Below are 22,083 nucleotides of genomic sequence, written 5' to 3' on the forward strand. Positions count from 1 at the left end.
TTTATCCTCAATTTTATTTTTAAAAATTTTCTCTTTGTATTTATTTTTAAATTTTATTGAAATATAGTTGACTTACAATGTTGTGTTAATTTCCACTGTACAGCAAAGTGACTCAGTTATACATATATATATTCTTCTTCATATTCTTTTCCATTCTGGTTTACATAGGATATTGAATGTAGTTCCCTGTGTTATACGGTAGGACCTTGTTGTTTATGAACCCTCAGTTTTAAATGACTTTTTAAAATTGTTAAACAATTTAACAACGAATAATTTTTAATGTTAATGTTGAGATACATTTTTTAAAATTATTAAATTTAAAATAATAAAAAAGTAAGTTTTATCAGGACATAAATAGAAATGAAACACATTTTTTAAAACAAATTGTTAAATAAGACAGAAGTACAGAAAACTGCACAGAACAAATGTCTCTTAGTGAATCATGAGTAGGCAGGCACAATAGAAGTTCCATCAGTTCAAGACATAGAACTAGGCCAGCTAACCTGGAATCTCCTCCGTGCATCCCATCCCAATCCATTTAAGCATATAAATAGACTGTTGATAGTATCACGGTAAATGTCACACCCCCCTCCAGATGCGTGAGGAAGTTTCCTGGTGATGTGTAATGTTAAGAAACTGAAGATATTGTGGCAGGTATTTCTAGCGGGGATTTGGAGATGATGCGTCTCTTGACGCATGAAAAGATTTCCCAGTGTTTTTTAATGAGTAAAGTCATCTTACATGCGCTGCTTATCACGTTCGTGGCTTAAAGTTGTCTAAGTGGGGTAAGAAACTTCAAGTACATACCTTCTATTTCAACACATTTATGCCCCACCCCAAACTTAAGCAAAGCCTTCTTAATAAGAAAATGCATTACTTTACAGAAATATTCAGTTAATGTTCACACTGAGGATTGAATCAGAATAAAGAGAACCGCAAGAGAAGGATTGGTTTCTGGCTGCTGTCTAATCTGGGCAGAATTTCTTCAACATTATTGGATTTCACCAGATGCATAAATAGAAGACAAGGAAAGGCTTGCAAGGATAATAAGAGCTCTCCATCCTTTTAGAAACAATAATTCATAGTAGTTTAAATTCAATATCTGGTATATACAAAATATCAAATATGCAAGACATAACAATACAACAAACAGCAAAATACGTGCTGCCCAACCTGAGAATTATATCATTAACAATATCTTGCATTTGCATGTCTTTTTTCTGTCTCATCCCTTAATTTTACATGGCATTAACTAGAGTATATCAACTAGAGTATATCACATGGCATGAATTTATAGTATATCATTTCCTTGCTTTTAAAATTATATTAACATATGTGCAAGTAAGTCTAAACTATATATGTGTGTGTATTTGTGTGTGTACACATATATAGTGTTAAACTACACATATTACATAAACATATCATTAATATATTATATATAGTTTGATTGAATTTGTACTTAAAAATAGAGTATCATACCATATAATAGTTTTTTGGACTTTCTTTGTCACTCAGTATTCTGTTACTTAGATTTTTCATATTGTTGCCTTGGTCTGTATTTCATTCTTTTTCTTCTTCTGTTACAAAATATGCTATTGAGTGAGGGGACCACAATATATTTCTACATTTTCCTGTTGATGGATGCTTGGATTCCATCCAGGGTTGGCCATGACCAACAGAGATGGTATGAACACTCAGGTACATTTTTGGATGCGTGCCTGCATGCTTTTCCCTAGAATATTCACCCTTGAGAGGAATTCCTGAGTCGTGGCTTTGTGATTAGAACTGAAAGATTATGCAAAATAGTTTTCAAAGAAGTTGTATTCACTTACATATCCAAGATCATTGTTTAAATGTTCTCCGTAGATCCACATTCCCTCCAATGCTTGACGTTTTCAGAATGTTTAAATCTGTCTAATCAAATGGAAATACAGATGTTTACAGTGCTGTGGTCTTGATCTATGCTTTCCTGTAAGTGTGAAGTTCTATGTATGTCATGGAGATGCATTATTTGAATCCCTTGTTGAAGAGACTGAGTCACAGTTATTCCTCCAGGGTTGGTCTTCCCTTTTCGTTCCATGTGTGGAGTCTTTTTTGTTTTTTAACTTATTATTTATTTATTTTTGGCTGCGTTGGGTCTTTGTTGCTGCACGCGGGCTTTCTCTAGTTTCAGTGAGCGGGGGCTACTCTTTGTTGCGGTGCATGGGCTTCTCATTGCGGTGACTTCTCTTGTTGTGGAGCACGGGCTCTTGGCGCACGGGCTTCAGTAGTTGTGGCACGTGGGCTCAGTAGTGGTGGCTCACCGGCTCTAGAGCACAGGCTCAGTAGTTGTGGCGCACGGGCTTAGCTGCTCCGCGGCATGTGGGATCTTCCCGGACCAGGGCTCGAACCTGTGCTCCCTGCATTGGCAGGTGGATTCTTAACCACTGCCCCACTAGGGAAGTCCCCATTTATGGAGTCTTTTGATAAAAAGAAGTTCTTAATTGTAAGTTCACTCGCACGCACGTTCTTCAATGGTTCCCATTTTTGTGTCTTCTAAAAAAAGTCCCCCTGGACTCCAAGGAGAGAAAGATATTTTCTTTTTTATATATATTTTCTTCCAGATGTTTAACTTTAGTCCATCTGGAAGTGTGTGAGTGTGTGTGTGAGTGAGTGTGTGTGTGAATGTGTGTGTGTGTGTGAATGTGTGAGAGTGTGTGTGTGTGTGTGTGTGTGTGTGTGTGTGTGTGTGTGTGTCCATATGGTTTTCATCTTTTTCCATGTGGAAAGCCAACCATTCCAGCACTTTTTATCAAAAGCTCCTCCTTTACTGACAGGTGAGTAATCTCCCCTCTGTTGTATATGATAGCACGTACTGACCCAACCATTTCCAACTCTAGGTCCTGCATTTGTTTGTCTGGGGCCTTTATCTGACCACGGCAGCCTGATGGACATATTGAAAGCAGGCCAGCGTGCTGGGGATTTAGGGCCTCCCATAATCAGTCCCCGTGGAAAGAATGACCGATGTTGGTGGGTGAGCACTCCAGCCCCCTCACCCCACGGCTGGGATAGTTGTGGGGTGTGTTCGACCCTCTCTCCGAAGCTCTCAACGGGATGGGACCCAGCTGTCCGCGGTGGTAACTTGCTTGATAAACACCCCGTTCATCGGCCTCCTTCTTTCCCTGCTTCACTTCCCCACTTTTGTTTTGTTGTCGTTGTTTGTCTGTTTTCACGTTTCACACCTGAGTGACAACCCAGAAGTTCATCGTGTCTCATTAGCACTGTTTTTTAAGATGTGGTTTAAAAATAATATTTTGTACAGCAGTTTTGTACACAGCCATCTTCAGTGGGGCGTTTACCCAAACGGCCTATTCCTTTATCACCAAACTCATAAAGTTTTTGGAATAAACCCATCAGGCTCTAGGAAGGATCTTATTTGAGATTTTGATTCAAAATGTATCAAACCCAGGGACTTCCCTGGCGGTCCAGGGGTTAAGACTTCGCCTTCCAATGCAGGGGGTGTGGGTTCGTCAGGGAGCTAAGATCCCACATGCCTCCCCACAAACCAAAACATAAAACACAAGCAATATTGTAGCAAATTCAATAAAGACTTTAACAATGGTCTCCATCAAAAAAATCTTTAAAAACAAACGAACAAACAAAAAGGTATCAAACCTGTAAATGCAACATGGGAGAATGAAGATCTTTATCCTAGTGAGTTCTCTTGTCGAAAACATGGGATGTGCATTCATTTATCTGCACTTCCTACAAAAGATTTCAATACATGTTTACAATTTTTGGCTTACAGGTTTTGTACCTTATTCAATAAATTTGTCCCTAGGTATCTTAGAGGGCTTTTGTTGCTGTTGTTGTTTTGGGTTTTTTGTTTGTTTTTGCTGTGCTAGAGGTTACCTGGGATCCTGTTAGGAGGATTGAAATGGAAGTTGTCTTGTTCAGGCTTCAGAGGCGATATTCGGCCTGTAACCGCTTCGTGACCTTGTCTGGACTACGTGTCTGCTTGTGAGCTGGCGCAAGCAGGTCGGGCGGCACTTAAGATGAAGAAGGGAGTGGATCGTGGGATTTCTTGAGCCTGGGGACCTGGCCAGTTCCCGGGGGTCTAGAAATTCTTATGATGCACAAAATGAGATAAACAGCATTGTTGAAGAAACCTAGAGCGGCATATTTGCACGTAAACTGATGATATCAGTTTTCCTCCTGGTATCGTAAGCGACACTCCCCTGAGCTGCAATTTGAAGTCTCACCCGTGGAGTGGACACACTGCCCGGGACCTTTCCCAATCGGGACTCCAGATCGCTGTTCTGGGGGCTTCCCAGCACCGTGAGAGGCTGGATGGAGGTATACGCCCAATTTGGTGATGTACATGATTTTACTTTTCTTTCCCTTTTCATTTCTATTTCTTTCTTTTTTTTTTTTTAATTTATTTATTTTCATTTATTTATGGCTGTGTTGGGTCTTCGTTTCTGTGCGAGGGCTTTCTCCAGTTGCGGCAAGCGGGGGCCACTCTTCATCGCGGTGCGCGGGCCTCTCACTGTCGTGGCCTCTCTTGTTGTGGAGCACAGGCTCCAGACGCGCAGGCTCAGCAGTTGTGGCTCACGGGCCTAGTTGCTCCGTGGCATGTGGGGTCTTCCCGGACCAGGGCTCGAACCCATGTCCCCTGCATTGGCAGGCAGACTCTCAACCACTGCACCGCCAGGGAAGCCCCTATTTCTTTCTTTTTAATGATTTTCTATTAAAATTAAGTTGAAATTGGCTATTTGAGTGATGAGTGGTGGCCATTCTGACTGGTGTGAGGTGAAACCTCATTGTAGTTTTGATTTGTGACAGTGAATGTTTTAAACAAATGCTCTGTAAACTATAAAGGATTATAATAACAAATTATTATAACTTATGTTCCACTTTTTAGTGGAACATAATAACATATTATAATGTTTATATTATAATGAACATTATATATAATGTTATATATACATTACAATGAATAATGACCATATTATAACTTATGTTCCACTTTTTAGTTATTTCCATTCTTTTTCACATTCCAGACAGTAAAACACTTTTAAAAATGTTTAGAAGACTGATAAAGGGCTGATTGATTTTAAGCTTTTCTAAGTAAGATTATTAAAAAAATAATTAAACCCCACCAATTATTCTTTTTTTTTTTTTGGATCCCATCTCCATGTACTTTTTATTATGCCTGGGTGCTAGTTTTTTTTTTTAATTTTTATTGGAGTATAGTTGATTTACAATGTTGTGTTAGTTTCAGGCATACAGCAAAGTGAATCAGTTATACATATATATATACCCACTCTTTTTTAGCTTATTTTCCCATATAGGTCATTACAGAGTATTGAGTAGAGTTCCCTGTGCTATACGGTAGGTCCTTATTAGTTATCTCATTATTCTTAATATTCAGTAAAAATAAGAGCAGTTTAATATTCGAAAGGTAAGAAAGAATTACCCTGCAAATAAAATGACAGTCTTTCTTCAAAGATCAATCTGCAGGATTATCCTTTAGAAGTATGGGTAGATAGGGGACTGCCCTGGGGGCGCAGTGGTTAAGACCCCGTGCTCCCGATGCAGGGGGCCCGGGTTCCATGCCCGGCCAGGGAACTAGATCCCGCACGCATGCCGCAACTAAGAGCCCGCCTGCCACAATAAGCAGCCCGTGTGCCACAGCTAAGGAGCCCGCCTGCCGCAACTAAGACCTGGTGCAACCAAATAAAAATAAATAAATAAATAAATATTAAACCAAACAAGTATGGGTAGATAGACTGATAGATAAGTAGCTGGGTAGATATATTGCTTGTTCTTAATTTGGTCTAAGATCAATGAAACACTCGTTTCCTCCAGTTCAAGGAAGAGTTGCTGTTTGATGTTCACCAGCCACACTGAGAAAAACTGGGGGCATGTAAGGTATTGTCAATAAAGACTTTGATGCGATTGGATAAAACTGAGTTGAGCACCGTGATGAGCTTCCTAGGGCTCCTGTAACAAAGTACCACAGCTTGAGTGGCTTAAAGCTACAGAAATGCACCATCTGGGGGCTAGGAGTGCAAAATGAAGGTGTTGGCAGGGCCACGCTCCCTCTGAAACCTGTAGGAGAGGATCCCTGCTTGCCCCTCCCAGCTTCTGGGGGTGGCCGGCCATGCTTGGTGCTCCTGGCCTTGTAGCTGCATCTCTCCAATCTCTGCCACCGTCTTCACGTGGCCTTCTCCCCATGTGCCTGAGTCATCACATGACGTTTCCTTCATCTTATAAGGTCGAGTCCCACCCTGATGACCTCGTCTTGGCTTATTTGTATCTGTAAAGGCCCTATTTCCAAATAAGGTCACATTCATAAATATGGGGCTTCAGACTTCAACCTATCTTTCTCAGGGACACAACTCACCCCATAATAAAAGGTATGAGAGACAAAGCAACAACAGAACAACAATATAAATTTATAGAAGACGGGAAAACCTGGTACTGGAGTCCATTGGGTTGACTGCAATGCCCAGAACGTGTAACCTAAACTCAGTTCCTAAGTGTTTAAAATATCGTGGAGTACCAGATACAAACTGAATGAGTCTGCAGGGCTTAAACCTTTTCAGGTCAGCATATTCCTGATACTGGAGCATAAGCCTTGTTCTACAGCAAGACCAAGCCACGTACGCACACAAGGCACGTTCTCAGAGCTCTCACCAACTTCAGAATACCTCTGGTGCCCTCAGATCTCCGTTCCAAGAAGGGCCGGCTTGTAGACGTTCAGCTGACAGGTGGGTCAGAGCCAGCTGAGACCTGGAGAGGTTGGGGGGATTCCAGGGAGAAATGGAAAATGATGAAAGTCTTGGCAAAAGGCTACTAGAATATGTCTAAAGAGAAAAACACCCTTCGGAGGAAATGGGACTGATTAAAGGAGTAGTCTTTAGTCCGTGTCTGAGCGACTGAGCAGGGTCCCGGGTAATATGCCATATAACTGCAAAATTCTCAGCAGCTCCCTCAACCTCTCTTGGCAGCCATTGCCCAGAAAACTCGGAAGAGTATTTCCTGGCTGTTGACTAGCTGTCCTGGAGGAGGGTGATGAGAACCGAGAGGAAAGGGTGAGCGTCAGAGGATTATAGACTCGCGCATGAGACGGCTCAGGCTGCCGTATCAGAGAAGCCCAGATGGGCTGGCTCATTCAAGAGACATTTATTGTCTCCCAGTTTGGAGGCTGGACATCTGAGATCAAGGTGTCAGCAGGGTTGGTTTCTAGTGAGAGGTCTCTTCCTGGCTTGCAGATGGTGTCTTCTCCCTGTGTCCTCACGTGGTCGTCCCTCTCGGTACATGCAGAGAGATAGAGAGAGACAGAGAGAGACAGAGAAGAGAGAGAGAAAGAGAGAAAGAGAGAGGGAGGGAGCACACTCTCTTCCTCTTCTAAGGACACGAGTCCTATCAGATTAAGACTTCACTCTGAGGACCACCTTGATCCTTATTTACCTCCCAAAAGACCTGTCCTGCCCTTGTTCACTCTACCAAGTACAGTCACACTGAGCATTCCTGTTTGTGGCAAGTTTCTTCTTGCATATCAGATACCTAAGCCAAGATAAGCAGATATAAATGGTGTATGTCATCTCTCCACCCAAAACATGAGTTCATTTTCACAAATATAATTTTGCAGGGAGGAGAACTTTCCTCTGAATCAGACTGTCAAACTCTCTTGTACTTAGGAGTCACCTAAATGTTGGTTTTACCTTTTGTTTTAGTGTGGATTTATCGTCCATTTGTAATGTTCAATGGTGGCGACCCTTATTCTACGTCCCGAGCAGGGGGGACCGGGATGGTTCACTTCCCAAAAGCCCTGATCCTCCAGGGTGCTCGGAAAATGGAATTTATATCCTGTCTCACGGAGTTCCTGCTGCGTATGTGGATAAAATCACCATGTCATCATTAAAGCAGGATGCTTCTTTGCAGGGGTGGATCATAAAATCTTCTCCTGGCAGAGAGACCTGCATTTGGAATTTCCCTTGGAGCACGAGAGACGGCGGCTTAAACCACATGACACTGGTCTTTAAAGAAATCTGGGAGAGCTTTTGCTTCATTTGAAACAGGAAACGGAGAGCCCCGAAGGGGAGTCAGAACAGTTGTCGGGGGTGAGTCTTTCTTGCATTTGGGGAAAACGGAGGGAGAGCTTGGGGATCCGAGGTCTCCTGTGAATCAGGTTTGGGAAAAACAAGTCACTGAACTTGTACCAGGAAACTTGGTGTAACCAGTATTTTATTGCTCATCTGGAAGGTGTTTTTAGGTGTCCAGAGCCTTTAGAATGAATATCTATGCATTTCTGCAAGCAGAAACATGCTCACTACACACCAAAGACATCAGGGGTTTGCATTATCATGTGTAGGGTGAAGGATGCCAAATGGATTTTTTACCCTCCTTTGCAAATTCCTGTGCTAAATAAGTGTAGGATTCTCTAATGGGGTTGAACCATAGCAGTGGTGAAGGATAGAAGCAAATGATGTGGAAATGTCCTAATACTTAACAATTTAGGTCACTTCACCGATTTCTGGGACAGAATCTTTGGATGGAGCTCATTATTCTCACTTCATATCCCATTAATACATCATCTCTAGGTTATGCTAAACTGCCCATTCATCACAAAACCAAGAATACGTTTCTGCAATAATTCTTTTCCATCTTGCTCTACTGTATTTGATTTCCACCGTGCTACCCCAGGCTTAAGGACGTGACCCAGGACGTGCAGCAGTTGACAGAACATACCCTCACGATGCTCTTTTAAAATGATTATACTTATAGGGGCTTCCCTGGTGGCGCAGTGGTTAAGAATCCGCCTGCCAACGCAGGGGACACGGGTTCGAGCCCTAGTCCGGGAAGATCCCACATGCCACAGAGCAACTAAGCCTGTGCGCCACAACTACTGAGCCTGTGCTCTAGAGCCCGTGTGCCACAACTACCGAACCCGCGCGCCTAGAGCCCGTGCTCCGCAACAAGAGAAGCCACCGCAGTGAGAAGCCTGCGCACCGCAACGAAGAGTAGCCCCTGCTCAGCAACTAGAGAAAGCCCACGTGCAGCAACGAAGACCCAACGCAGCCAAAAGTAAATAAATAAATTAAAACAATAAAATGATTATACTTATAATAAACATCTTTTCATATTAAGCATGTGCATTGCAGTGAAATATCAGAAATGAAGAGCTATGAGCCAATGTTCGTCTTCAAAGCGACTCAGAAGCGGAAATCTGCCTCACTTCTTGCCTGGGAGCTCAGAGGTCTTTGTTGGTGCCAAATGTGTAATGCGGGCAGATAAAGATAAGGTGAATGTTTCCGACATCTGCGTCAGACTTTGGCACCAGATAAGTTAAAAAACCCACAGCAGAGGCTGATGTACTTCAGAGTGTCGCTTGTGAGAGACCAATTCTGAGATCCTTTGCTCTTGGCTTTCCAAGAGGTCACTCAAAAAGCAAGGTCTTTTTCGGGAAGAAACAGGGTGAGCTGACATGGAAAGAATGGGAACAACAGTCCCATACTAGAGGGGATTATTTTTTAATGAGTTTAGTGTTTTTACTGTCAATTTTCCAAAGTACCACCAGAAGCCAGCATCTTCCTTCAACCTCGTTATCGAGTTAGGAGCCCAGGAATTTGTCTGAATCCCTTAGACTTTCTCTTTAAACAGTGACAAGGATGCTGGGCGTGATAAGGTCCCAAATGGGAAAGCCAAACTCGGTTACCGATGATGTGTGTTGAAATGCCCCTCTTAAGCTCTTTACTCTGAGGTTGTTCCACGTGTGTTTCTGACGAGGGGCTATTTTCATTTTCTTTGACAACAGATTATGGAAAGCAGGTGTTACACGTGTCGATCTAGCCAAGAAGCCTGTGCTTTACGATAGAAGGGTGACCGGTTTCCCCAAAGGTGCATCAGGAGGAAGCATCGTGCTTTCTTAGCGATAGAGCCATCCACGCTGAGTTCTTTTATTGTCTTTAAAGATGGGCGCCAGTTCTCTTTCTTGGCTATTCTGAGCTCTCACGGGGCTGGGGAACCTGGGCAGGATGCTTGGCTATTTTTCTCACTTTGGGTCTAGTCATCTGCCTGCCGGTATCTCCTCTGCCCCAAGGCTGTCTGGACCTTTAGCCAGAGGTGCTGTGGATGCCGGTCCCATCATCCCAACCACCATGGCCACAGAGAAGGCCAAGTGACAGACCACAACTGGACCTGGAGAGGTCCACACCCGTGGCTGAGTAACACTGGGGCAGCAGGATGCGTGGGGACCTGGACACAGAGACCCAGACACGGCGACCTGGCATGGATTCACCTCTCCGACTGACCAGTTTGCACCCTGGGTATGACAGGGTTTTTCTTCACGAAGAGTCTCCTATACATTTGAGACACCCTGGCTTCCCTTAATCTTCAGATGCAGCTTGGCTTTTAAAAACTGTATCTAAGACCTAAATAGATATGTCTCCAAAGAAGATATACAGATGGCCAAGAGGCACATGAAAAGATGCTCAACATCACTAATCGTTAGATAAATTCAAGTCAAAACTGTAACAAGGCACCACCTCACACTGGTCAGAATGGCCATCATTAAAAAGTCTACAAATAGCAAACGCTGGAGGGGGTGTGGAGAAAAAGGAACCTTCCTACACTGTTTGTGGGAATGTTAGTTGGTGCAGCCACTGTGGAGAACAGTATGGAGGTTCCTTGGAAAACTAGAAATAGAATTAAAATATGACCCAGCAATCCCATTCCTGGACATATGTCCAGAGAAAACTCTAATTCAAAAAGACACATGCACCCCAATGTTCACTGCAGCACTATTTACAATAGCCAGGACATGGAAGCAACTTAAATGCCCGTCGATAGAGGAATGGATAAAGAAGATGTGGTATATGTATACAATGGAATATTACTCAGCCATAAAAAAAGAACAAAATAATGCCATTTGCAGCAACATGGATGGACCTAGAGATTGTCATACTGCGTGCATAAGTCAGACAGAGAAAGACAAATATATGATATTGCTTATATGTGGAATCTAAAAAAATGGTATAAATGAACTTATTTACAAAACAGAAATAGAGTCACAGATGTAGAAAATAAACTTATGGTTACCAAGGGGAAAAGGGGGGGAGGGATAAATTGGGAGATTGGGATTGACATATACACACTACTATATGTAAAATAGATAACAAATAAGGACCTACCGTATAGCACAGGGAACTCTACTCAATACTCTGTAATGACCTATATGGGAAAAGAATCTAAAAAAGAGTGGATACATGTGTATGTATAACTGATTCACTTTGCTGTACACCTGAAACTAACACAATGCTGTTAATCAACTCTACTCCAATAAAAATTAATTTAAAAAACTGTATCTTTAAAATCTTTTTCTTGCCCCGATGTTTTCTTTTGCAAAGTTTAACAGACCGGCTGATACAAAATACATCAACCCTGCTTCAAACACATCCTGATGATAGCCAGAGCCTCGACAGAGCAACGTTCCTCCTACCCCAGATCCTTAAGGGGTTTAGGAAACTGCAGCTTAGCACAAATAAACATCTGCTGTCATCTCTTCCTTTCAAGTCAAAAGGTTTATTATTACTGTTATTGTTATCATTACCGTCCTTATTTCATCCTCCGGTAATCTACAATAATAGCTCTAAGAACTCAGTTCTTAGCAGACCTCTGAGTCCCCTTGATCCACCCTATAGCAGTGAGGAGAACAGATTCTCTTTGCTGAGTAGACTGTGTTTCTGCCTCAAATCCTAAAGCCGTGATGTCCAGACCCTACAGAACTGACTCACGGGTTGGATTTATTTTTTCCACAGTAGGCTTAAGAGAGTCAGTGTAGGCACGCTGGCTTTCTGGAAAAGCATGCATGATTCCATAAGAACAGTATTTATGTGCCGAGGAGCAATGGAGATTTTGTTGTTGTTGTTGTGTTTTCTCTTTCGCCATTTCTAGCATCAAGCAGACTGCATTCCTTGTAAAGGCACCACTTCGGCTCACCCTGGTGCACACGGTGTCTGGTTTGGTACCCATGATGGACAGCTGATGTTGTTGGCAAGGCATGGCCATTGATTACGGTGGTCCCGCTGATGTGCAAAGTCTGAAGAAGCTATAGGGTGGGTGTGATAAAGGAAGGAAGTGAGAAAACCCACAATGGCTGGGATGCTGGGATGCCGAGAGTCCCAGCTGGGCTTGCCTCCAGGTTGGAATATTTTGCTGCCCATCTAGTTAAAACGGAGGGGCCCTCTACTATATAGCACAGGGAACTATATTCATTATCTTCTAACAACCTATAATGGGAAAGAATATGAAACATGGATGGACCTAGAGATTGTCATACTGAGTGAAGTAAGTCTGACAGAGAAAGACAAATATCCTATGATATCGCTTATATGTGGAATCTAAAAAAAAAAATGATACAAATGAACGTATTTACAAAACAGGAATAGAGTCACAGATGTAGAAAACAAACCTACGGTTACCAAGGGGGAAAGGCGGGGGGAAGGATAGTTAGGGAGTTTGGGATTGACGTGTACACACTACTATATTTAAAATGGAGAAATAACAAGGACCTACTTACTGTATAGCACAGGGAGCTCTGCTCAACCTAAAATAGAAAAATAATTTGAAAAAGAATAGATACATGGATATATATAACTGAATCACTTTGCTGTACACCTGAAACTACCACAACACTGTTAATCAACTATACTTCAATGAAAAAATAAATAAAGGGGGAAAAAGCCCTGAGGGGCCCTGCCTGTATGCTATGCATTTCCATTACTAGTGAGAAGGCCCTACTTCATTCCGTTCTCAGGGAATAATCTGGGGGCATCTATGGAAAATACTCAGAGAGAAAATGTTCCATTATAGGGATCTTAATCCTTCACCAAGACAAGACCAGATGTGTAATCCGACAACACTACATTTTCCCCCTTGAACTGTGTCCCACATGCCTGACCATATCTGAAGACTTACATCCCCGTGGGTTCTCATAAAATACCCAGGGGTTCCCTGAAAAGTAGATGATTATGGGGGGAATCGAACCAATTAACCTTAAGGAAAGAACGCATTGCTTCCTCCACAACCCTTCTTTTTTTCTTCCTGGTAAAGTCCTGATTTTTTATGTGTTTCCCTACACACACACACACACACACGCGTGTGAGCACATACACACACACACACACACACACCCCACTCATTCCAAATGGCAGGCGAGACACAGTCTTGTTTTGTTTTGTTTCTTTTTCTTAATGGTTAGCATTACTTTATATTTTAAATTGCAGACCAGGGTTGTGAAATGTTGCCTCTCAGCAGGGCTTTTACTTGGCTTTAGAAAAAGGTCCTTTGGAGTTTATTTATTCTGAAGAAGACGTCAAGCCTTTGGATGGAAACTATGTACCCCAAAGGAGCTTTTTCTTCTTTGCCGAAAAGCCTGTTTCTTGCCTGTCTCTTTAGCTGAACTTGAAAGCAGCTCTATCAACATTTGCGATAAAAAACCTTTGCCTCATCCTTCAGGCTGAGTTCTGCAGCGCCTGTGGATTTGTTGCCAGGAGGCCTGGGTCTCTTGTTTCGCCTTTACTCTGGGAAGCTCAGGCTAGGTTTCCAGCTCCACGCACCAAAAAACCAGCCAAGTCGTTTAAAGACGTTTGGGTGACTAATTGCAAGATTCCTGAAGCTTGAGTCGTGTTCTGTTTCTTTATTCTTCTTTCCATGGGGTTATATACATGCAGCATCTGACATATATTATCCTAGACTTTTGCTACCTACCCTTTAAGTAACTTAAGAAAGATGACTTTGATAATCTCTAGAGATGGTCATACTAAGTGAACTAAGTCAGAAAGAGAAAGACAAATATACGATATCACTTAGAGGTGGAATCTAAAATATGACACAAATGAACTTGTTTACAAAACGGAAGTAGACTCACAGACATGGAAAACAAACTTACGGTTACTAAAGGGGAAGCGGGGGAATACATTAGGAATTTGGGATTAACAGACACACACTAGTATATATAAAACAGATAACCAATTAGGACCTACTGGATAGCACAGGGAACTATACTCGATATTTTGTAATAACCTATAAGGGAAAAGAATCTGAAAAAAATTATTTCTATATATAGATATTTCTATATACAGATACAGATATATATAACTGAATCACTTTGCTGTACACCTGAAACTAACACAATACTATAAATCAACTATATTTCAATTTAAAAAATTAATTTCTTTTTTTAAGAAATTAATTTTAAAAAAAAGAAAGATAACCCTGCTATCCTCTTGTTTTCTTTTGGGCTTAAAGCCCATGGTTTTTAGACGAGACCCCCCTTCCCCTTTAGAGGCTGGGAGGGGAGGAGGGGCCCACACTTCCCTCTCAGCAGCCTCCCCGCCCCCCTGGGGAGTGAGATAAGGCCAGAGATAAGATCAGCTCTTCAAAGCTCTTTTAATTGGAAAGAACTTGAGTTAGGGCTTCTCCCCACACCTACCGTTCCAAAGACAAGAAATTCTTAAATATAGACTCACCAACAATCTCACTTTCTGTTTCTCTCCAACTTCTTGAGCAACCCATAGATTTTTTTTTTTTTTTGGTCTGTATAAAATCACTTTTAATTGAAAGCACCAAAGACTTGTGGAAGGAATTCTTGTTACTCCTTTCTCTGCAACTCAGACTTAGTTAAGTTTCCGTAGTAAACTGAGATGAAAAATCTTATAGTTCTAATGCAGGCTAATGATGGAGTTGTGATTGAACCCTAGGAAGGAAAGCCTGTAGAATCCCACCAGCCCCAGGACATCTTCGGAACAGTGGGTGGCGAATAATGACTGAGGTCAGAAGCCTAGAGGAGGGCAAGGAGGAGATACTGCAGAGGGCAAAGCACTGGTCCTTGTTCATCTCCACCATATAAACCCCAGGGACAGCCCTGGAGATGCTACCTTATCATGCTTGCTGGTTTGGGATCCATCCATCATTTGACTTGGTCTCCACCATGACTTGGAGGTCCTGGAAACACCCACCCCACCCCAGCCCCAGTTCAAGTCATTTAAATCCAATTACCCTTGGCTGCTTTCAGGGTGGCCTCAGTCTTTCAGAGAGATCTCACCTGTCCCCACTAAGCCTTCCTACAGTAGGTGTGAGAGGTGGAAATTTAAGACCACCATGATCTCTGTTCCCATGATGATGTTACATGGCAAAAGGGTTTGTGCAGATGGAATGAAGGTTGTAATAATTTCGCTTAGAGGTAATCTAAAGGGAAATTATACAGATTGGCCAAGTCTTGTCACATGAGTCGTTAAAAAGTGGAGTGTTTTTCTCTGCTGATTGTAGAAGGGAGAGATTCCAAGCGTGAGAAGGATTCTGTCCACCCTTGTGGACTTGAAGATGGTGGGGCTGCATGGTGAGACATGAGGGTGGCTTCTAGAAGCTGAGAGCAGACCCCGGCGGACAGCCAGAACATAAACGGAAACCTCAGCCCTACAACAGGAAGGAAATGAATTCTACCAACAAGTAGGGAGCGGGAATGAGTAGGAAGCAGGTTCTTGCCAAGAACCTGCAGATGAAGACCCTACCTACCTGGCCAACACCTTGATTTTGCCCTTGTGAGGTGCCAAGACACAACTTAGCCAAACTCAGTCTTCGGGACTTTTGACCCACAGAGAATGATAAATGGGAGTTTGGGATGAGCAGATACAGACTAGTATATACAGGATGGACAAACAACGAGGTCCTACTGTAGAGCACAGGGAACTCTATTCAATATCCTGTGACAAACCATAATGGAAAAGAATATAAAAAAAAGAATGTCTCTATGTGTATAACTGAGTCACTTCGCTGTACAGCAGAGACCGACACAGCATTGTAAATCAACTCTACCTCCATAAAAAAAATTTTTTTAAAACATTAAAAAAAGATAAATGAGTAAGAATAGTAAGCGGGCATTGTTTTAAGCCATTGAGTTTGTCATAATTTGTTATACAGCAGTAGAAAATTAATTAGACCGTGACTTTGCCTCTATTGCCAAAATTAGGGTAAATATGTCTCGTTGTACATCTGCAATCAACACAGTAATCTCCCATATACATGAAGGGTTACCTGTAATGGGCAGTACTGAGATCTACCACTTCCATAAAAGAAAATGGAATTTGCTTAGACATTCTTTTTATTTTTTTATTGAAGTATAGTTGATTTACAATATTATATTACTTTCAGTATCTACAACATAGTGATTCAATATCTTTATAGATTATACTCAGAGTTATTACAAAATAATGGGTATATTTCCCTGTGCTGTACAGTATATCCTTGTTGCTGTATCTATTCTATACATAGTAGTTTGTACCTCTTAATCCCCGACCCCATCTTGCCCCTCCCCGCTTCCCTCTCCCCACTGGTCACCACTAGTTTGTTTTCTATATCTATACATTCTCTTTAAAGCTTCTTTTAATGGTCTCCTCCACCAAAGTTAGGAAGTGTTTGAAATGTGGCATTGAAATACCTCACAGCAATTTTGGGAAAGCATGGTATATCCAGGTAGGAATTTCTGCTCTTTTATTACCTGTGTGTCTTTATGAAACTTACTTCTAGTGGCACCCTTTTATTTATTTATTTTGCTGCAGTAGGAATATATGCACTAAGTAACTTTTAAGGTGTATCGCCGCTCTGAAATCATTTATAATTTTTGTAACATGGGAGGCTCACCTTCCATCATCACCTTGAATTCTGTTTCTTGCATAGGCTGGCCTTACCTGTTGGGGAAGAGTTTTGCGGGGCTGGGGTAGAGAATGAGATTGCGTTTCTGGGTAGGGTTTAAGGAGCACTGCACATTTTTTAGTATATAAATATACACGTCAGCTTTAAGGAGAAGAGAGGGTTCCAGCATGGCAGGGAAAAAAGTCTGCAGAGCCCCAAGAATACAGGAGGAATACCAAGGCTTTCAGATGTGTGTGCTTAAGAGGTTTAAAAGATTGCAATGAGAATTCCTCCAGGTGCCTGGAAAATGGCATCTCTCTCTCTCTCACAGCTGCTCTGTGGCATTGGCATTGCTGTGTCTTTAGTTTAACAACCACGCAAAGGTGTGATTTCAGTATAAGCCATCTCAAATCCGTTGATCCCACGTGGAAGTAGGTGGTGTACAAATCACGTCTAAATGAGCATGCATTTGGCTGTCATAGGCGGTATTTTGGTTTGTGGAAGAGAATTGCAGTGTGTGTGTCGGTGTGTGAGCGTGCAGGAGGGGACACACAGCCTGGGATGTCCAGAGGCAGGTGGTCCCAATAAGCAGTGTGGATACATGGTAAGGGAGAGTTAATTGTATTTTCTTTTTCTAACAACTTTTTAGAACTATTAACTCACACAGCATACAATCCACCCATTTAAAGTTGCACAATTCAATGGTTTTTCGTATTCTCACAGCCTTGTGCGACTGTTACCAAGTCCAAGCTCATACTGCTAAGACAGGCCAATAGACAAGGTGCTGGGGCAAGGAATAGGGACTTTATTTGCAAAGCCAACAGACCGACCAAGAGGATGGAGGACTAGTGTCCCAAAGACCCATCTTCCCTGCGTGAGAATTCAGGCTTCTTTTATACTAAAATGGGAGACCCACGTGGGTCAGGTCAGGATGCTCCTAAAAGCCTCCAACAAGACAGACTTATCCTCTGTTCTGTAACTTTTTACCTCAATATGAATGAAGAGTGTTATACCTTTCAATGTCAAGCCTGGGAGGCAGAGCCTTGAGAATGAGCAATTATGTATATTTCAAGCTAAAGGCAACATTTTTTTACCAAAGGTTCAGAGCCAGCCTGACTGGACACAGGCAACAGAGCACAAAGGTTAGCGCTAAAGGAACAGATCTGATAGAGTCACGTGTGTTCTTCTCTGTAACATAACCATCCCCTGCAGTTCATTTTAGAACATTTTCATCACCCCAGCTAGAAACCCCAGGCTTTCGCTATCACCCCTTTATCCCTCTATCCCGCACCCACCCCGGCCCCTGGCAACCATTAATCTGCTTTCTGTCTCTATGGATTTGCCTATTCTGGATATTTCAAATCAATGGGATGATAGCCTTTCTGAACTGCCTCCTTTTACTGAGTGCATTTTTGAGGTTCATCCACGTTGTAAAGTACTTCCTTTCTCTTTATGGTTGTATAATACCCCATTGTGTGTATAGACCACATTTTAGTTATTTTCACTTACGATTGAAAGAGTCAGTAACAGGTCTGCAGACTCTGTCTGGGTCAAATTCTGGGCAGGATTTCTTTCAGCAGAGCCGAGCCCTTGGACCCCGCAGGGCACGTGGCTGTGTTTGTTTTTTACCCCTGTTAGGAACAAAGAGTAACATTTATGTTACTCTCTTTCCCAAGCCCTGCAGTGTGTTAGCTTCCAGCATAACCTAGATGGGAAATCTGGGCTTGGCCAGTGGAGACATCTATAGGGCAGTGATCGTGACGCAGACAGCTATTTCATTAAGGTCAGAGTTAGCTTAGGAGAAAAAGCTTGGATACGACCCATGCTGGGCTTTCCTTGTTTCCCTGCAGAACTGAACCCACGTACCCACTCAAATCCTGGTGAGGCAGGGAGATGCCTGAGGCCAAGGAAACAAGGAAACAGGTGGACCCTCAGAGGAGGGGACCTTCCATGCGATCGTCCTCACTTCTGACACCAACTGTGAGTCTGGAGGAGTCTCCCCGAATACTCCCAGCCATGGTGTGAGCTGCTGCAGACTGCAAGGTCGCAGGCTCACGTGGGCACAATCCTGTGTAGCCTCTGCCTGGCCACGAGAGAAGCCCTGATATTTCAACACAGTACAGAGTCTGTTGCTCCCCTCTGGTGACTTTGGGGGTGTCTGTGAGCCCCTCACCTGTGTCTTTTGAGAAGCCAACTAATGCACACCCCTCCCCACTGGATTGCAAGCCCACTGCCAAGTGCACACGGGTGTCAGAGAGAAATAAAGGCTTCTGCTGATGGCCTTTCCAGCTGCACTGGAAAGGGGGCTCGGCGCATGGACCCAGCAGGCTGCCCTTCTCCCCCCAGTGAGCTGATGCTTCCAGGTGGAACTGGAGCAGCTGGGCAATCCTGTGAGGTCCTTCCCTTCACAACTGCCTCTGCCTCGGTGATGCCCACCTGCAGAGGAAAGGGATGGGAGTGCACACCTGTGGCAGGTGCAGAGAGAGAGAGACAGGTGGAGAGAGACAGAGAGACAGGAAGAGAGAGACAGAGAGAGAGAGAGAGGGAGGAGGGAGAGCCAGCAAAAGAAAGTTCTCAGACCTCCTATGATTTCCTCCAGAGGTGTGCAAAGAATCCCTCCCACCCCCTGAATTCGAAAGGGATGGTAGGAGACAAAATTAAATTTGCTTTATGTTTACACCCAATGAGTCATGATTGTTTAACACACCAGTTACATACGCTTCCCCCAGAAGAGTCCTCAAGAAATACCAGGCATATAGCGTCATAAGTTGGATTTCAGAGACAGTGGTTGTAGGGGTGAGAACGGGGGTGCTTCCATCATTGGAGAATTCCTCCCTGCTCCCCTCCAACCATGCATAGCAATGAAAAGGCAGCGATGAAAGCTCATGTGGAAAGAAAATGAATCGAACCCGGTGGTCGTCAGAGCCCTTTCCATTTTCAAAGTCGTATCCTCTGGTCTGTGGCTGCATTTCTGTGTCTCATATTACAAAACCCCAATTTCTAACGGTGCGCCGGTGGCGGGGTACTCAAGACATAAGAAAGACGAAACATCTTGAACTTTCCAGGAAGGAAGGAGAGGGGCATTTATGGTCTTGACTGTAAGTATTCTAGGAGTCTGGAGAAGGGTGAGGGTACATGCTACGACAAAGACCATGGTCAATTTCACAGGGAATTTGGAGCTTCTTGTGAACGTCCAGATCAGTGTAGGTCTGGACAGGTAGAGGGGGCTGATGGGAAAGGATCATGTCCTACAGGAGCCAAGGTCACTTAGAGCTGAGACAAGGCTGATGGCCCCTACTTGTTGGGCCATGAGTGAGGACAGAAGCCATCCCTCACTGTGTGTCCTCAATCCTGACATGCGGTGCCCACCTCCCAGCCCAAACGTCCCTCCCTGCCTGGGCTTGTGGGTTGGTGAGCTGTCTCCGGGCGGAATGCATTATTGGTTCCCTGGTCAGTTTTCGTGTCTCTGATATTGTCTCCTTGTAACACCCCAGCTTGAGTTTTCCAATGAGGACGTGGAACATTGAATGACAATCATGTTCTACCACGTGGTAGGACTGACACCTGGGCCCTGGCATTCTCAGACCAGGTAGGTCCCTCTCCTCCACCAGCGCTCCTTGATTCTCTGGCTTCGTTCTGAGCTTCAGTGACGCCCCTTGATTCTTCACACAATGTTCTCACCACACGCACCTTCCCAGCTGTGGGACCTGTGATATAGAGGCAATAGCTTGATGATCCACTGCAGACCTGCCTTGCAGCTGAAATAACCTTCTAGGAAAACTGTTCTGACATTTTTATAAATAAAAACCTCTTGACCAGGAGCCAATAAAAATACCCCTGATACTGAATTCTTCTGTGCCATGGTGAGCTCATCATAGGAGGTCACTTCCATTCACAGAAACATTAGCAGAAAGGAAAAGTCCTCGAGGAACAGAATGAAACCCATCTGGCCCATCCTTGAATAGAAGGAGAGGTTGGGTTTGCCCAGCCTGGCTCTTGTGAGTTTTCAAGGCTGGTCTAGGTGGCCACTGGTGGTCGATCCTTGCAGGGTCACTAAACTGAGGATGATTCAAAGACTATGATTTAGACCCTACGGTGGACAGTTTGGGGTAATGGTTGCGTTCAGTGGCTGTGCTTCTGTTGGTTGCAGGTGGTGATTAAGGGCTTATACTTGCATTAAGGTGATCAAAAGGACGTTTTCATGAGATTAACCTGGCGACAGCAGGCACGATGGTCTGTGGCTTCTCCCCGACGCTGGGCGTATATTAGACTCCTGAGGAACTTATTAAGATGGAAAATATGCAGGCCAAATGATACTTTAATTACATGTTGCAGACTAAATATAATCCAGAGGAAGCCAGTCTTGTGACATGCACCAAGAACCTAAAACGTTTGCATGGCCTCCTTGTTTTACATTATCCCTCAGACCCTGAGAGCTATTTCGTTTACGTTTGGCTAAATCAAATACATTTTGTGTCTGTAAACACCAGAAGCAATGCTTCCTCAGAGAAAAAGTGTTTATTTTCAGGGCCACATAGAGACATTTCCCCCAAATAGAAGAGTGCGCTGAATTTTTTGACGACCCGTGGTTGCATTCACCGCTGTAGCTCATGCTTGGATGGTTGTCTCACACGGAGCTGAATTTTCTGAGACGTCCTATCCATAAAACTTTCTGAGACGTCCTATCCATAAAAGCAGATTCAACCTACTTACTTCCAACTCTTCAAGCTAACAAACTTAATTACTAAATGGCATGTAGCATAGAGGCTGGATTCTTTTTCTAATTGAAAAAACCCACTTTGAAATCAAACGTAGTTTCCAAAACAGAGAATAAAGAGAGATGTAATTGTTTGCACTTTGAGACACCCAATCACATCTCTCTATCCCTATCTATCTATCTATCTATCTCTATCTATCTATCATCTATCTGTACATCCATCCATCTATCTAAATATAGTATATCATCTATATCTATGTATCTATCTATGTATCTATCAATCTACTGAGTGTATATGGGTGTATTTTTTTTCTTGCATTAAAAAAAAGCATAGCAAAAACGTTGGCCACATGATTTTGGGTAGAAAACTATTTTATTTTACGGAATAATGACCTGTTGGGATCATGGACTTTTAAAGATATGACATGCCAGTTTTCTGAGGATCAATTACTTTTATCAGCCTAACAAGCATCCAAGAGTAACCCAGTGGAAAAATAGGATTTCTCCCCCTGTTGGGGGGTTCCTTGATGGATGTTTCTTCATTTAAGCTGAATTTGTACAGAAATAAAATGGGGAGGGGGTGTTTCTCTCCCATAGCCCCTGAATTTTCAATGCATCCATCTTGTAGGTCTTCGTTTGTGAAAAATATTCACAACACTATCAAAACTTGGATTCAAATCCTTAAA

The 22,083-nt window shown here is 43.0% G+C and overlaps 1 long non-coding RNA gene across 1 annotated transcript in view; it reads left to right on the plus strand.

Moving 5' to 3' along the window:
• Positions 1-8,001: 8,001 nt before the first annotated feature.
• Positions 8,002-22,083, plus strand: part of LOC130706424 (uncharacterized) — a 34,892-nt gene continuing 20,810 nt past the window's right edge. The window contains exon 1 of the long non-coding RNA XR_009006697.1: positions 8,002-8,111. This is a non-coding gene — a long non-coding RNA (uncharacterized LOC130706424). The remainder of the gene's footprint in view (positions 8,112-22,083) is intronic.

Source organism: Balaenoptera acutorostrata, chromosome X (assembly GCF_949987535.1).
Source record: "Balaenoptera acutorostrata chromosome X, mBalAcu1.1, whole genome shotgun sequence".
Taxonomy (NCBI): Eukaryota; Metazoa; Chordata; class Mammalia; order Artiodactyla; family Balaenopteridae; genus Balaenoptera; species Balaenoptera acutorostrata.